Raw genomic sequence first — 18,654 nt, 5'->3', positions numbered from 1 at the left:
GTAGTCATATCCCAAAGGCCCCCCTATTAAATATACAGCAGTTCTCAATTAACCTGATGTTTAAAAACCACTATAGCTCTAAAGGCTATCTGCTTAGGAAAGTCCCCGGTCTAAACTGATATCATTTAATTGTCCCCTAATGCAATTCTGTCCATATGCAAAGACCAGCTTGCATGTGACACTAATAGTTGACTTCATGCTCTGCTGTGACCAGGCTAACAGATTTCTGTACACATAAGTATCAGTTTCAAGGCATTAGGATGCTGAAATTAACCTCAATTGTATCTCAGAGTTCACAGTATTTGCAATTTTAAAGAGTAAGCACGACAAGTTCCTATGAAGTTTAAGCCACTGCAGCAGTAATATGTCACAGCTCTTTCTGTGAGATCAGCAGGGTGGATATGAAAAAAGAAGATGATAAATTCACTAATCTCAGCAGCAGTGTGGAAAGACGGTGCTGACGTTTTTCTGTGCTCAGGAAAGTGAATTCCACCACCTTCCTAAGCACCTGTGACAAACCAAATCTTAAAAAAGAAGACCAAAAGCACACACGAAACTATACTAAAAAGTCCACTTGTGAAGGCAAAATTAGGTTTCAAGTAAGGAAACTTATGCAAGCTGTTATTATTTTTACATGCTCAAAAAAGAGATTTCCTGATCTTCCTAATAAATTTGCTCCAACCTCAGTTTCAAAAAGGGCTGGTGACATAGCCACAAAGAATTTTATTTAGCTGTTGATCCTCTGAATTTACTCAAGTGAGTAGAGAGAAAATACATAAGGTCTGCACCAGACCAAACTAAATGGCTCAGCACTAGATATATATTTTCATGTGTGTAGTGGAGGAAACTAAAAGCTTTCCCTTGTTGCTTACCTGAATTTCTGAGTTTTAGCTTCCTAGCACGCTCCTAGAATGCCGTCCTTGTTGGCTGATTCCCCACGCTGTCCCATTTAAATTGGAAAAACTTCTTAGTGGGAAGAAAAATCTGGTTTCCTGCAAAAAGGAGAAGAGAGTAACGTTTGCAAAGTTATGGGAAGGGGAAATAAAACACCAAAAAAACCCCAAAGACGTGAAAGCAAACAACAGGGTGTCCATGCTTCACCCACAACCCCACCATTCACCACCATCTGGGATTTCTCTTTCTACCCACTGCTGAAACACTTCCTCTGAGCTTTCAAATATCAAAGCAAAACTTTAAAAACTGTGAAAGTTTTAACAAAAACAAAACAAATCAAACAAAAAAAATCCACCACGGACCTGAGAATTATCCTGTGGGAACACAATTTGTTTTCAGAAAGGAGATTTTCAGCAAAAGAATAACATCTACCAAGTACTCTGTCAAGGGAGAGACAGGCCTAGTGTCCGGTGTATTGTAACAAGTCTCTGGAGATCCCAGGTCAGAGCCATAGATTTCTTCTGCGAGCCCAATGCCAGAAACACCAGCTGCTAGAAGAACATGAGGATGAGAATCTTTGATTTTCTTAAAAATATAAATTTAGCTCTTGTTAGTAAAGCATAAGTTTGAAGAGCTATGCTAAGGGAAGCAGACATTGGGGGAGGGGGGGGGATGGAGCAGAAATTACTTCAGTTCTGAGCTGTGATCTTGTACATTCCTATGAATTTATTATCTCTGAAATTCACTCCCCTAAATAATTTATTCCAGTCAGTGGCTTTGGAACTCTGATTCATCATCCCAAAGCTTTTACAAATGATAAGGCTAACTTAAGGTCCTTTCCCATAAATAAGGTCCAGCTGAGCACAGAGAGGTGTAATTTGTTCTGGAGAAGGAAAGACCTAGGCTGACCATGGAGACTGGGAAGTTACTCATGACTGATGGCTGGAAAGTGCCTCTTAATGAGAAAGCGAGTCCAAGTAAAGGTGATCAATTTCCTAGGATATCTCCAGGATCTCAGGAATGCTTTAATCCAAGTCCTAAGCTGTTCTTTGAGTCCCTCTTCAAAAAAATGGGAACATCACTAATATTCAGAAAGAGGGGAAGTCAGACTAGATCACTGGTGTGGTGTCCCCAGGGAATATCGGGGAATTGGGGGAGTGCATTTCTGCTCTGCTCTTACTCTATTTCCATCCACTGCCCTCTCTTTTCCTCTTTTGCCCCTTCTGCTGCTGCAAGTCATCTAACATTTTTTAATCTGTTTACTGCTCGCTGATCCAATTCACCAACCTGGCGAGGAGACATCTACCTCTTTTTGCTGAACAGTTTTTATTTTTCTGATGTTTTACTTATTGGATCACCTTCCCATATAGTCAAACTAGGTGAAGAGCAGAGGCATATAACCAGGAGGGGGGGAAGGAATCTCCAAGTATCATCCATGGTAAGCTGTCTAGCCACAATGATGCATGAAACTATGCCTAACAGCTCACTCCACTTTAAAGAAGTTGGACTTGCTCCCTCTCTTGTGGTCAGTGGCTTTGGTGTCAGTACGAGTCTATTATAACTCACCAGAGAAATGCCTAGTTTTTTTCTTTTTTTTGTACTTTCCTGGTCTAGTTGCTATAGATAAGTGAGTTAAATTGACTAACTGAAACACCCAACAGGAGCGAGACCCATCACAAGGTAAACGACAGATGTGCAGAGCTGGGACTGGCTAGGAGTTAGGGTATAGGAGAGTTGAGCTCCACTCCTTGACAGTGATGATTTGGTACATTGGCTCAGGTGGTCCCGGAAAAATGCCTTGGGACACAGAAAAAGAAAACGACTCAAAGTTCATTCCAGAGAAAATTTTGATGAATTATAGCTCACCATTACAGAATCACAGAATCACAGAATAGTAGGGGTTGGAAGGGACCTCTGTGGGTCATCTAGTGCAACCCCCCTGCCGAAGCAGGGTCACCTACAGTAGGCTGCACAGGATCTTGTCCAGGCGGGTCTTGAATATCTCCAGAGAAGGAGACTCCACTACCTCCCTGGGCAGCCTGTTCCAGTGCTCCGTCACCCTCAGAGGGAAGAAGTTCTTCCTCATGTTCAGACGGAACTTCCTGTGCTTCAGTTTGTGCCCAAAATCAGGAGGTCCCATCAAGCCAGCTAACTTAGTGAATCAACTCAAAACAAACCACTGGCTTGAAGAGATGACTTAGCCCAACAAAGTATTCAATAATTGCCAAGCTAGTCCATGGAACAGGACTGGAGTGCACAGCTCAACATGAAAAGAACAGGTGACGAAAAACGCAAAAGTTGCTGGTCGTGGTTTACAACTTCACCTCGTGCTTTGCATGTTCACCCATCTCTTACCTGAACACCTGCAGCCATTTCAGTGCATTTCCATTAACTTCTCTGTAAGGTAGATAAGGTTACCCATGTCTTGCAAATGGGGAATCGAAACAAACAGTGCTCAAATAATTCACATTAAGTCCCAGAGAAAATAGGGGTCTGCATGGAATCTGAACCCAAGATTTACCAATTTCGCTGGTGTTAAAAAAGAAGGACAAGTTGCTCCTGGTTCTGATGACCCCAATGAATGAAGGACACTAATGATCGGACTTATACCAAAAATCCACCATTAACACACTCCTCACAGAAGCCTTGATTATTCAGTATGTACTCTCTTCCTTCACAATGTTTGTATTATTAAACAAAATTGGTATTGTTGAGGATTTTAAATAAAGAAACTTCAGTAAGTACATTGAGAAAGCAGCAAATGCACTTAAATAAGAAAGCTGCCTTTATCATTATAATAATAGCATGGAAGAGCTTTATAAAAAAAAAAAAACAAGTGTGCAAATTATCCAACATTCATTGCATGACATTCTGACAGCTATGTTAGTCCTGTTAAAAATATCCAGGAGGACAGCACATTGCAGATGGTACTTCATAATGCGTTCACTTAAAAGCAGTCATTCTCTACCTCAGAGAGAGCGCAGCTTGACGAAGGCCATAGGACACTTGGTTCAGCAAGTAAAAGCTGCTTGATGAGGGCGTCTTCAGTTAGTTAGTAACTTATTCATTCATTCATTTTATGCAGGAAAAATTGATTAAACTTGAAGGAAAAATCATAGCCTTGCACCTTCTTTGTGCAGTCCAGAATCCAGAATCTAGTTCAAATAATGCCTGTTTCTCTGAGAATTATGAGTGTGAAAAACGGGTTAAATTGCCCCAGACATTCACCTCTGGAAACATGAGCTCAAACCTGGCTTCCTATAGGTTACCAGTGAAATGACTGACGATTTGTCAGTGCCACGAAGCCATTTAATTACTGAGCAACCTGAAGGACTGATTATCAAAAGATGCCCAGGAGTGGAATATCCTACCTGGGATGAGGTGTCTAAACAGAACCCTACAAATGACCTTCAGGAACAGTCTGTCTCACAGCACACCCCGCTCTCACCCCCACTCTGCTATTTGGTGCAACAAGAAGAGTGTGGCCAGCAGGACGAGCGAGGTTCTCCTTCCCCTCTACACTGCCCTGGTGAGGCCTCATCTGGAGTACTGTGTCCAGTTCTGGGCTCCCCAGTTCAAGAAAGATGAGGAGCTACTGGAGAGAGTCCAGCGGAGGGCTACAAGGATGGTGAGGGGACTGGAACATCTCCCCTACGAGGAGAAGCTGAGGGAGCTGGGCTTGTTCAGCCTTGAGAAGAGAAGGCTGAGAGGGGACCTAATAAATGCTTACAAATATCTGAAGGGTGGGTGTCAGGAGGATGGGGCCAAGCTCTTTTCAGTGGTGCCCAGTGACAGGACAAGGGGCAATGGGCACGAACTGAGTCACGGGAAGTTCCGTCTGAAGATGAGGAAGAACTTCTTCACTGTGAGGGTGACGGAGCACTGGCACAGGCTGCCCAGGGAGGTTGTGGAGTCTCCTTCTCTGGAGATATTCAAGACCCACCTGGACAAGGTCCTCTGCAGCCTGCTGTAGGTGGCCCGGCTTCAGCGGTGGGGTTGGACTGGATGGCCCGCGGAGGTCCCTTCCAGCCCCTGCCGTTCTGTGATTCTGTGATTCTGTGATTCAATGGAAAATAACCACATTTGCCTAGAATATCATACAGGAGAATATTTTAATAAATATCAAGTAGAGAAATATAATTTTCTTAGCAAACAAGATGTCAACTCGACAGTACAAATGTCATATTTACATTCATCTTATTAAGATTTATACCATTTAATGTTGGTCTTTAAGAATTACACTATAAATGGAATATGATTTTCATATAAAAGGGATGGTATATTTTTAAATCAAGCCTGTAGAAACTCACTCATCAGTGGTTTATGAAACTTGAGTACACTGATGCTTCAGTACTCAATTAATGTCAGGCAATATGGATTTCAATCTGGCTTGAAATATATTTAAACAAATGAAGTAGATACAAATGCTGGCTCTTTGGCCAGCCAGAGCTAAAAATCCATTTTCTACCCCATTTATAATAAGAAGTAATCTGAATGTAATTTATCTAAAGCACAATATGTTTCCCTAATTTTTACTTGTAACCATTACTTATAGTTTAAGTAATAGTTATATCCATGGATCTTAGTGCACTTAATTGAAAATGCATGGTATTAAAATGTAAGACTTCATCCTTCAAAAATAAAAGCATTATCCTAAGGAATAATTGAAGTGGGGGAGCGGGGGCTGGAAGGGAACCTTAACAAAAATCCTTAAAAGCAAACATTTCTTCCCCTTTATGTTTTATTAGGATTGTGTTTGAATGAAATTATTCTCTCTCAGCCCCATATTTCAGTTCAGATTACAAAATTCTCTCATCTGATTGTCACATTTTGCTCTGAAGTCAAATCCTTCTGCAGCAGAGTGACATGTCAAGGGTGACAGTGACAAATTGTCACTAAGTAAGGAATAACATATGACAGGGCGTTCGGCCATAATGAGATATATGCATGCCTCGAGAGCGTTTGCAGGCATGAGGCTGAAGGGCGATTGCTCCCAGCACTTATAATGTTGCTAGGTCTCATTAAGACTTTACATGCACTGGAATAGATTTCTAGTGATTAAAAGAAAAAAAAAAAGATTTATGAATGAGTAAATCATCACAGCAAATTTTATTTTTACTCATACACCTAGAAATTTGTATGGCTTATAAGGCTGGGACAAAAAAGGAGAAAGGGTCTTTTATCCTTCTTTTAAATTTTTTATGCTGCTGTCCATCATGGCAACATACAAGTTCCATCCCCTCTAAATGAATAGCATCAGTGAAATCTTTGGCCTAATTGACTTGATGGTGTTCCCTGACATGTATTCATTTGCAGCCATAAACTCTACATGGGCAAGGTGTTACTCTTCAAATATATAATGATTTTATTAATGTCCCTTTTTGTTGATGTGGGTTTAGAGGTAATACAGGGGCATGTCAAAGTTCACAGAAAGGTTTTTAACTTACCCTGTGTGATTTGATTTCTAATGACTTTTTAAACTTAGTACCTCTTAATTAATTGTAAGCACAACCACTAAATCCTGACAAGACTATAATAACATAGGGACTTTTATGAAGAAGGTCAGGCCTGTGGTTAAAGGGACATAGGAAGTCATATATTCAGTTCAGCCAGTGTCTCTCACCACCAGGGAAGGAAGAAGAGAAGATGTTATGTTTATCGCAGTCCTCACACTATAGATCCGGTTGACTCAGGATTCAGGGCAAGATATAGGACAGGTGTTTGTGCAGAGAAGAACTTGAAGTCAGGTAAAGACAAGTCATTAGAGCTTGCAGTTGACCCACTAGTAAGAGCAGCTTGACTGACCTTTCCATGACTCAGTTTCCTTGATTATGAAAGGGTGCCATGAAATAATTTAATTTCTCCACCATCTGTAGAGTACACAGAGATTTTGGGTCTTAGAGTAGTCCCAATTCAGAGTGCAAAGCTTCTTGGTATTAATTTCAATGTATGAGAAGCTTGCCACCATAAGCAATAGCAGTCAGTGACTTTCCCATTCAAGAATTTTTGTCTAAAAGTGAAAGCCAAAGTCTTATCCCATTCTCCCCTACAATACATGTACTGTATCATTCTGCTTTAAAAAATGAAGAGGTACCAGCAATGTTGTGGTTGCTCATCAAATGTCCCAATATTTAGGTAAATGCCATGATACTCCCAGAAATTTTTACCATTGAAGAAAGCTAGAGGGTGATAGTATGTTATATCTTTTGTCTAATCCGTGGAGCACTAGGGGTATCTTCTCTTAAACAGAACTCCCTCATCTCTCTGTAAGAGGGAAAGAACTACCACAACACACAGTGAAATGGAAGAAAGGATGGGTGCTTTGGAAGAGAGAGGAAAACAAAGCCCCAAAGTCTAGAAGCTGAGACTCTGTCCCTGCTTGGATGCCTGACACGAGAGCACCTGCTTGTTAAAGCAAACCTTAGTGGCAAATTATTTTATTAGGCGCAATAATACTTATTATTTCTATAGCATCTGTCATTTAAGAGCTTCACAGATCCTTCACAGAAAAAACTTTCTATTTTGCTATCAGATATGTGTCTTCCTAAGCTACACTGAATTTACGGACTCAGCTCACACCATGACAAAGCAGAAATAGGGAAACCAGATCTCCTAGATGGAAGGAATTTTTCCAGCATGATATTCTTCTGGATATCCTAGCCTTCTTTCCTGAACCTCAGTCACAACAATGCATAATGCCAGAACTGATCTTGAAAGCCTTTCCATCTGAATTGGAAGTAAAAAAGAATCTCGGGGTGCTACCACTTTGCTAGAAATGGGGCAAATCAGAGACATTTTCCATTATAGAAAATAATTAGAGTCTATCAGATTGGCCTGAGGCCTCGGATTCAAACCCTTACTCATGTAAAAGACTCTCGCTGAGGTATTCTTCTTCCTGCCAAGGAGAGCAGTTTGTGCCCTTACTTCTCATCCAGCCGGTCCCCAGCCATACATCCCAGGCTCTGAACAGCAGTGCCAATCACCAGCCTCAGCTCTCCCATTCAAACAATAAAGTCACAGGCCTCTTGGATCAGGGAACAACCCCTATGGCTGGAGCTGACAACCTTGGAATCGTCATTCTCCCAGCAATAAATGAGTTATGCAAGTACATAAATTTCAATTACTCACTGCCTTGGAAAGGGATTTCTGGATTGTATTATTTGCAGTTATATCCTTGGCAGCGGGGCCACCCAGGCATTTTTCAAACGAGTGACACCTGGGTTGTGGCATTCACTTGAACAAGCTGGTTTATGCTTGCAACCCTTAACTGTCCCACAGAAATATGTTTCACAGATGGGATGGTCATTGAAACAAACTGGGAAGTGAACACAATGATGGCAGTTTTATGCATTGGCAACTTGTCTGTTTTAATTTTAGACTTTCTTGATGGCTGTGCTGTGCTGGCCCTTGACAGCCATGGCCCCCAGATATTGCAGAACAGGATTTTTTCATTTTTACCATTTATACTTATTATATCATAGCCTTCTACAAAGCAACGCGTTTGCTGCTGGTACTTATGGAGAAAAATTATGACAACAAGCCTAATTGTCGATTTGCACCCATGGACTCAAATCTGCCTTAGTATATTGTCATTGTCCGCATTATGCCTGTCCTGGTGCAAACATACAAAGGGCTGTCCGTGTTGAGTGGAACAGAGTATGGCAACATGCCCCAAAGACACACAGAGACTCCCAAGCTTTAGGGTGCCCTACCCTCCTGACCTGAGCACCTCACACTCTGAGGAGACAGTGCCTTCCTGAGGGTCATGGGGAGCACACCAGCCTCTAGCGATTGTCCAGGTCTCTTGAGAAGTCACATGAACAGTCAAGAGAAAAGTTGTAAGTGAAAGTGGATACAGGGAGCATGCCCAAATTTGTTTATGTGCAGTTCCGGGTCAGGTCAGCTTGGGCCCAAAAATGAAGTGAAGGCAAGTTCAGGATCTCCCCAGAACTTTCCAGTTTCAGGAGCGTAGGACTTGGTGGATCCTCAAAGAGAAAAATTAGCACTGGATGTGGGACACCAAGTGCTTGTGGGGATTCAGTCTGCTCACCATCTATCCCAAAACCCAAGAATACTAATTAAAGCCTCAGCGAGACAATTGGACTCCAGTAAATGAAGTTACAGTAGCCAGAGAATTTTGAAACCAAGGAGGCTGTGGATCCCTTCTCAAAGGAATGAGCAGAGAGGAAAGTGTGAAGAAAAAAGCAAAGTGAAAGGACCACAGCAATGTGCATGGAGGACCTCGAAGTGTGTGTGTGTGTATATATATATATAGTATTTTGAATATATTTGGATGACGAAATATATTGAACAAATGCAGTTTGGTTTTGATTATTGAACATTTCTTTTATGTTGCCAAGTATAATGGAAGCTTTCTTCCTGTGTGAGTAGGGAATACAGGGATGGGTCTTAGTCAAGGTAAGCATTATAAACAGTTAAACAAAAAGGTGGAAAAGACCAGCATTCTGAAATAAAAATATTTTGCTTTCGCTGAATGACTTTAAAACATGGCCAGAAAGTAGATCCTAGCCTCTTTCCACCTGATGTCATAGTTTCCCATTTTTACTGTCCATGATAATCATATAAACCTTATACTGAGGTGAGAAAAGGCTCACAGAAATGCTCAACAAGTTCCTAAAGCCTCTTCTCCAAGGAATATTTCTCCAAGTGATACTGCTGCATTCACGCCATCCCCATTCGCAGACATGGATACAGCTACCTGGGAGGGGTGGGTAAGGAAAAGGCTAGTCTGCACAGCTGATGTTTCCAGGAGATTTACCAGTCTTGCAATTGAAGTTAAAAAATTTGTATCGTACAAGCGAGGAGATCAGTCAAATAGAGTGCAGTGCATTATGGATCTCTAAAGAAGAAGCAGGCATGCTGGTCCACGTTATGCCTTGTCCATCACCTGTGCAGTCCCTGTCTGCCTGCCAGATCTCACCCATCACTCTGCCTAGTGTTTGCTAGCTCAGCACTGCAAAGCAGGCAGCAAGGGGAGAAAGAAGTATAGCTAAGGACGCAGTAGACTAGACAGTGCCGCATTTGAGCCTTGAAGTTCAGCAATACTCAGGGAGACTACAGCATTCCTTGTGACAGGAGGAAGCCTGCAGGCTTTTTACAACAGTTGCTTCAGCCAGACCAAGTCCAGAGGACAGGAAAAATGGTATGAAGTGACTTTCCCACCACCCCCAGCCAAGCTTAAAAATCTGTTAAAATGGGAATTGAGTCCTGAGCCTTTAGACAGAAACCTCTTTGAGCTGAGAGCAAACCAGAAGCAGTTCTAGGGTTGTCTCTCTTTTTAGTTTGGATGTGTTACTAACACAGTATAACGCTACAGTGAGCTACACATCATCCCAACTGTAAAAAATAAAAAGAGCTGTTGAATGTCAAGTGATGAAGCACTAAGTGTCACAACTTCAAAAGTCCTGTTTTTCTGGCAATATTTACTTATTCACATGACACATTAACATATGTAATAAGTACATAAAAGAACAAATGTCATATGGAGAAGTCAATGTGTACCCATAATGCAGTGAACATATCAGAAAAACCTTAGATTGTTTTAATTTCTTGACTCGTATACCTGAAACACAAACCCTATGGTGCAATAGCGCTTTTTTCTTCTGTGACTGTACAGCACCACACTCTATCAGGGTTCATGTCTATTGTTCCTCTTTTCTGCCTCAACACCCCTAGAGATGAGTTTCCTCTTCACTGAATTTCTTCTAGAGTTTATAAAAAAAAAATAAATAAGACTGAGCTATAAAGAAGGGCTGTTCTCTAGGAAGTTTTTTTGAGCATCTTTAGCTCTAACTTTGCCAGCAAAGGCTCATCCCATCAGTCCTTAACTCGTACAAGCAGTGCATGTTCTTAAGCCATGAGGCTGCCATAGGATTATTGTGTAAGATTATGACCACATCTTGAAAGTTCATTTTGTCTCATCTTTTCAACCAGCATACACTTAGCTGCTTTGCTTACTTCCAGATTATGTCTAATGTCCATTGCATGTGTCATATGGCAAACATCAGCCAGTTCTGTGAAAGCTGTTTCTAAATGCATTTGGTTAGATTTTTTTTTGAGGCAAGTTAATTTCCACTGCCAAATTTAAAGAATAGACAGCCTGACATGTATGCAGCATTTCAGCTTCACGGTCAATGGTCTTCATTCATTATTTGGGTGTGAAAATAAAGTGTGAGAAGGGAAATGCTGCTACAGCCTTCCCTACATCTGATACTAGCAATCAGTTCCTCCAATGAGAATATTATGGGTTTGGTACATATGCAAAGAAAATAGACACACAAAGGAAAATGACAAAAATGTATGAGCCAGATTAAAAAAAAGGAAAAAAAAAAAAAGCATTATATTTTAGGCTGGTACATCCTAGACCTAAACTGTTTTCTCCAAAAGAATAAGGGTTGTATTGATATTCAACTACTAAGACAGAACAGATACATGTTGCCATTTTAGACTTCTAAAGAGTGTGGAAATCTGTGGCTAAATAAATCTCCCAATTTTTAAACTGGAAGAACAGTAGCAAAGATGCTGACTATGTGCTATTCATTAAACTAATATATTTGACAGCTGAACTGAGACTCTCACTGTTGCCTTCAAACTTGAACTTCGACTTGACCTAATCCCATATCAAATGATAACAGTTCACCATCTGTCCTTGGTCAGCCCAATGGAAGACTTCAAAGGATAGATTTAATAGCATATAGTTTGGCCTTGACATACAAACTGTATCTGTTCTTACTTAAGGAACAATAAAACCTTGTATTTCATTTCTTTTTTTTTTCTTTTTTTTTTCTTTTTTTTTTTCTTTTTTTTTTTTCTTTTTTTTTAACAGATGGAGGGCTGGTGTCTTATTCCATTCTGTCACCCCATCTGGACGCCTTAAATGTGATACTAAGGGAAGCATGAGGTGTGCCCACCAAAAGCTCAGTTCAAGTTGAGATACAGTGAGAAAGGAAAAAAAATAGACTGATACCTATCTTGCGTCACGGCAAATTAAAGGCATTTAAGGCTGCCATAGGGGAATGTGCAGAAGAAACCAGCACTGACTTCTGAAATAACGATGGCAGAACATAACAATGCAGCAGGGGAGTGTACTGCAAGCTCTGAAAGAAGTACAGATGCTTCATCAGTGACACCTAATTGAAAATAAATATTTTTGTCAGTCAGTTTACGTGGCACTTTGCAAAGCAGCAAACCGCAAGTCTAAACATCACAGGAATCACTTTCTGCTTTCTCCTGAGATCTCACCTGGCTGAGTTTACCGCAGGAAAAATTCAGAGAATGTGTTTCACTGCAAAATTAACTATTTTGCTCTTCTCTGAATGAGCTTTTCATTATAATCAAGAGTTCAAAAGTTTTTTTGCAAAACCCACCAATACTTTAATACAGCAATGGTACTTTTTTAACTCAAAGTAGTAGATTCAGTTAACATCTTTTAAGGGATGAAGGACCACTAAAATCATTCAGTCTGAGCTACTGTCTGTTTAACATAGGGCAAAGGATTGAATCCATTAATTCCTAAAAGCAAATATCTTTTCCTTACTATGGAAATGTAGTCAAGTAGTAGCATGATTATAACAAATATTGTACCAGTCCATGCTGACTCCTTTGTCTGCAAATGCTCTGCAGAGACAACTAAGGACGAGGTCTTTTCTTTTCACATCCCTGAAATAACAAGCATATTCAGCAGTGCTACAAAATAATGAGTAGCAAATGGGTTTACTTTTAGTGGTCATTCAGAGTTTACTCTGGTAATTTACGTATGTGGACTTCAAAGTTGCCTTGAATTGCAGAACAGTGAACCAAAACCTTATCAGTGGTGGGGTGCTTTCGTGTTAAGGCAATGCCCCAATCCCATAAGCAATAGCTTCAGTCCCCAGTTACGTTTAACCTAGTATTTTCAACCTAGTGAGTCCTGACAATAAGAAACTTGGGGGAAGAAATGGAGGATGGCAGGATAATGCAAAGGCAAATGAATAACGAATATTAGGAATTTATCCCTATCTCTTCCTGGTGTCTGTATCCCTCTGTAGATATGCAAAAGCAACGTAACTCCCCTTCACTCCTAGCAAAGGATGTTGGATCAGTCACTATGGATGAAAATGCATCATAATGTTGTCATGTCAATCAAAGCTTTGAAAGACAATGCCAAGTCCAGTGACCAAAACTTTCTAAAAGTATGAACAGGTTTCTGCTCAGTTAATCTCCGCACAGACCCCTCTAATCATATTTGAGAATATAAGTCACCAGGTGAACCAAAATAAAAGAAGAAAGAGAAAAAAATCAGACTGAGCCAGACCAAATAGATGTTTGTGTTTTCTGTGACAAAGATAAAAACCCTGCACTTTGTTTGGAATGAAACAAATCACTTTGGTAACTTCTTTTTTTTTTTAAAAAAAAGGCAGAGAAAACGCAAGTCTAAATTGTTACAAAAGTGCTGATGCCAGCTCTCCCTGTTTTCACCTCTGACTTTTATTCACAAACTGCAATGCTTAGGTAGATCACTTGGAACAGAACAGCCCTGTTTTCAGTCTCTCAGGACAGCACCCAAGCCCTGAAGAAAAAAAGATATTTGAGGTATGAATCTCTCCTATTGACACTGTTCCTCTTTGGGAAATAAGCATTTCCTAGATCAAAGACTGAAACTTGAGTGGATATCTTAAACATAAGACTGCATAATTACTTTATATAAAAAATATCTAGCTTGAAAGCTCCAATGTAATCTCAGCTTCAAAATGCACTCTGTCTGGGGAATTATATACTCTTCTGACACATGGGAAGGGCTTGATTTAAATCCCTGTCATCGGTTCCTCTGTGAGAGACTGCAGGACAACACTTCCATGGAGAGCAGCCCTGAGGAGCCAGTTTTTCAGGAAATAAGAAATGAACATGCATCTGCATATGTGCTGCAACTTCTGTGCAGTTGAGAACTGGGATGGGAGGATTTGAATGTGAAACCGGCTGTCCTCTACCAGTACATCAGGCACTCAGCACAAGGCAGGCCAGCCAGCATGTAGACACCCAAATGCCCAATTCCCACCTCAATCATGAAGGAATGGCACCTGCCAGTGTTACAAAGTGGACATCTTCAGAAATGTGTTCATGTGGTTGTTGCTAAGGGGTGTTTCTACTTTGTTTCCTCTAATGGACGTTACTCCCATTCACTAGCATGCTTTTATTGGTGTTCTCGTGGAGTTAACAAAGGCAGCCTGTCTGCTTTGAGATAAAACCTGCAATGATGCTGGGATCAGCACCAAACTGGGGGGAAAGGAAGCATTTTAAAGCCTTTTACCAAAGACCTGGGAAAGTGTCAAAGACGCAGTCTGCAGCTCTTCCGAAGGAGTCAGGCTGGGGGAACCATCTGAAGGCTCCAATAGGTAGTGAACCTGTTTTCTTAATGATCTGTCCTTTCTCATCTGCAGAGGGAAAGCAAGTCAAGTGTGTCCTTATACACTACTTTAGTAAAATGGATGTGCAATACACACTTCATTAAACCACCATGGGGATTAAAAGTAACTTGAGCAAATGGCCCCAACTCCTTGTAATTATCTTTTGAAGACACTTGAAGACAAAAGGAAAAAAAAAGCGAGCTAGCTCAAGGACAGCAGAGTTTGCTGAGGGATGGGTGAGCAGCTAACACAGGCCGTGGGCTCAGCAGCTCCTCTCACGAGCCTGGCTCTCCCACACAGCGTCCCAAGCCGATGGCAGGGGCAGTGGGCCCCATGAGGCAGGGAGCGTGCAGAGGTCCTCGGAGAAGAAGGAGACCTTCCATGGGTGTGTGCAGGACAAGGCAGGAAGGCGTCTGGCCTTGTGTCTAAGCAACGCTGCTGCCCTCCGATGGCACGTCACTCGGCCACCCACTGCTGCGCTGACACCCCTTGGTCTCACACGCTCCAACAGGCCCCCATGCCCACCGAAAAGGCAAAAGGAGGGGGTACCTGATGATCAGTCAGTTACTCTTTCTGGCTTGGGGTCTCTGAAACATGTTCCCAGATGGCTGATCCAGCTGGCAGAGCCCCACACTCTGTCCAGGCCCTTGCGCTGGGCCTCAGCCCTTTCCAGCCTTCAGGGCTTCTTTCCCTCTGAAGTCTGGTGGCTGTGGAGCTCACTCCTCTGTTAACACTTTCAGAGGCAATGCAACAGAGAAGCAAGAAGCTGAGAAGTTTGACCGAGAGCACAAATGCTCTTTTAGAAACAAACCTTCAAATCACGACAAGCACAGGTCTGTAAGCAGCTCCTGACTAGAGCCATGTGCTCCCTTATGGCACCGTCCAGGGGCACCACAACCCGGCCTGGGTCCTTAGGCCAGCCCAGTACTGAGCCTACTTCCTTCTGAGGGAGGAGTAACACCTCACTTGCTCAAAGATTATTTTTGTTTTGAGAATGGTTTCTAGCTCGTTTCTCACCTACTGACTAGCAAAGTTCCTCTTCTTTGCTGCCACAAAGCGGCTGCGGAGTTGTCTCTGCAGGTCCTGCTCATGGCACATCTCTGCAGCTTTGTGTGGACTCCCTCCAGCACAATCGGTCAGCCCTGATGGACCCCTTTGGGGTTTTCTCAGCTTACTAAAACACCTTTCCACTACACCACCAGTCTCCACCCAAGTCAGACAAGACCTGTTGCTTATTGGTGGCACCTGGCTTGAAGTCCTGAAAACATGTGAAGGTTTATTAAATAAATGCACCACTTGGCTTCTGTGAAATACAGCATAGAAGGTTAAAGGTCAGTGAGTAGTTGAGCAACAACAGAGGTGCCCACGTCTAAAATGACTTTATGTGGACAAAGGCCTATGGCTACGTTTTTGTGAATGCTCTGTGGAGGAGGCTTGAACTGGGTATACCTCATGGCTTTACAAGCAGCTGCAAAATACAAATATTATAAAATGATTAGAAGTTATAAATTTAAGAGATTTAGTGTGGCAGGAAAAATGGAAATCCATGCCCTCTGCACAGATCCAGTTGGTGCCCTGAATGACAACTTCATACTTTGTGCACTTTGTGAAGTTGGTTGCAGAAGGCGCTCAGATACAGGGAGCCACTTTTAGCTAATAGGGAATACTCTTCTGTCTCTCTCTCAAATGCCCCAAATACCTGTGAAAGCATTTCTCCAGCACAGAAATAGGTCTGTCTGAAGCCATGCCAAGCTGCTTCCCAAATTCCCTGTGGTCAGAGCTCTGCAGTTATGAGGCAGACCTGTAGCTTTTACATAATAAAATAGTAACTAACTTTGTGTTTACCATGTGCCTTCTCTGATGCTTCTCACATCTTAATCTTTTCCAGTGTACATATATAGTTTATATATGTTTAAAACTTTATAAAGTTTTAAAAGCTTTGTCAGTCTTTCAGCCAGAACTGTGATGTAGGTCTAGTGTGTGCTTATGGGGCTTGAGCTGAGTATCAAAATACTGGGAAGTCTTAAGCACCTTTATGGACTTGCAGGTGGAGCTAAGCAGAAGCTGTAACCCAAGTGAAGAGGATTTCTTCTGTGCGTAAAAACCAAAGCTTTCCTACAACATCAAATTCCTGACAAAGCCTCATTGTAATCCCTGAAGTCACCAGATCCCACGCACCGTGCTCCTCCCAGGCACCTGCAGAGCCACACAGCTGTCTGAATGGACACACAGGCTGTCACCCCTTAGTGCCACCCCGGGTCTCGCAGCCCCCCGGCCCCTCTGCAGCCCACACCGCTCTGCACTTGCTGACAAGCCTAAGGTTCAGCCCTGGCCCACCCTCCAGCATGCCCTGTGCTCCATGGTCACCATCTTCCTTTGTCAGGCAGGATGGCTCTTTGGATGACTTAACCCTGGCCTTGCTGTGTCTGAATTGCAGCAAACCCCGCTGGGGAGTGGGAGCAGGGAGCGTCAGCAAGTGCCTGTCTACTCTCAGATGCATAATTTATCTTTAGGCTCAGGCTTTGTCCCACATGTCACCCCCAAACTTCCGTGGGCTTCTCCTCAGTGGGTCCTCCTGCTCCCACTCTTGCTCTGTGCTTGAGCAAAGCCATATACAGTGATACACTCCACTGTGAACAGCTGGCAACTTGATTTTAGAAGTTCATTTCTGACAAAAACTCACCTTGCATGATTGTACACTAGCCCCTCTATGGGCTACCACATACAGTAATATTGTGGCTCTACTGATTTTACCAACCCACTATGACATGCTCTTGAAACCTTATAAATAGCTTTTGATGGTAGGCCATAGCTGTCTTCAAGCAGAGAATTCGATAAGCAGTGGAGATTTTGCATACAAAGCTATTAAAACCCAAGGTAACATGAAGGGTCAACTTCCTTCTGTGCTGCTATAGCAAGCAGTGAAAAGATAAAGACAGAACACATTTCTGTAATGAGCTAATTACACTTACTATAAAAGAGAGTGGGATGTCTACTCAGAGAGGCTGTATTCAGCACTGAGGGATCTAGGAATGCTGGACACTGTACTTTGCATTCCTGACAATACCTGAGCATCTGTTTCAAACCATTTCCTGACAATCTAGTTTCCCCTTTGAAACTTCAGAAGATGTAGGCACCAGTTTTGTCTCCCCTCACTACCCTCAGAAAGTGAAGCACAGCTGTTTTTACTAGCATTACAAAACACCCTCCGTTTAAACCAAGCTTGTATAAACAATGGAAGACTTTTACTGCTTTTACACATTATGCTGAGCAACATTATTTCCCTTTTTGAGAAAACACCCACTATGAATATATAGATTGAATTAATCCCACAAACCGATGAACTGATTGCAATCACAGAATTACTAGAAAATTGACAAATCGTAAACAATTATTTCAAAAGGTAAAGTATTAATTACATACTAACAGCTTCCTATAAAAGAATAGCTACCATTCTGAAAAGACCAGATCCTCAAAATGCAAAGAAAACATATACCAGTTCACTTTCCCCGCTTGAACGAAGTGGAAGGTTTCAGGGATGTAATGGGAGAGATTGCACTAATTGTTGCAAATAATTAAGCAATCAGAATTTGCTTTTGCATAGGGTTCTTCATCTACAAAGTGCAAAGAACTTCTCAGAAGCAGACTATGAATTTTTGCTGTTTCTTAAAGACGGGTAAGAAAGGCTCCAAAACTAATCCAGTCTCAGCAACAGAAACAGACACTTAACCCAGCAGCATGCTGACTCCCAGTACCCTGCTGTAGTAGGCATTAGGAAGTTTCCCTCACATAAAGAGGCAGAAACATGCTAACTTCTGCCCTCCATAACACTAGCAGAGTCCTAGCATTATAATTAAGGTGATGACACAACCTGGTCAGTCAACCATCTTGTGTTTGCCCAGGTAATTATATTTTAACTGCTACAGAGCTTTGGGAAATCGGCAGCCACATGAATGCTTGGTTGGTGCAGCACATACATGTGCCATTTTAAGGTGATTAATGTAATTCCCAGCCCAGGAGAGGCCAGATGATGAGTTCAGTGCAACCCCTGGTATTGAAAAGCAACTTACCAAGAGAAGTAATTGAGGACATACCCACGCTACTCTTCATTTGTGACTGGTAGATAAAGGAGTTTAGAGAAGAACCTGTATAACGTCCACTACAGATAGCTCCTTAGATTTGACTGAATGTACTGAAGCTGGTTTACTCCACAAGGCCTCCATAGGACATTAACACTGTACCTAAGTAATTTAGCTGGACATTGAATAAAGAGCAAATCTTTCCAGGACTTGTGTGAAGCACCAGGAGAGGAAGTGACATGTGCTGGCTGGGGATTTTATATGCAGTTTAGCACCTG

This window comes from Opisthocomus hoazin, chromosome 7 (genome assembly GCF_030867145.1).
Source record: "Opisthocomus hoazin isolate bOpiHoa1 chromosome 7, bOpiHoa1.hap1, whole genome shotgun sequence".
NCBI classification, from domain to species: Eukaryota; Metazoa; Chordata; class Aves; order Opisthocomiformes; family Opisthocomidae; genus Opisthocomus; species Opisthocomus hoazin.
This window is presented reverse-complemented; position numbering follows the sequence as displayed.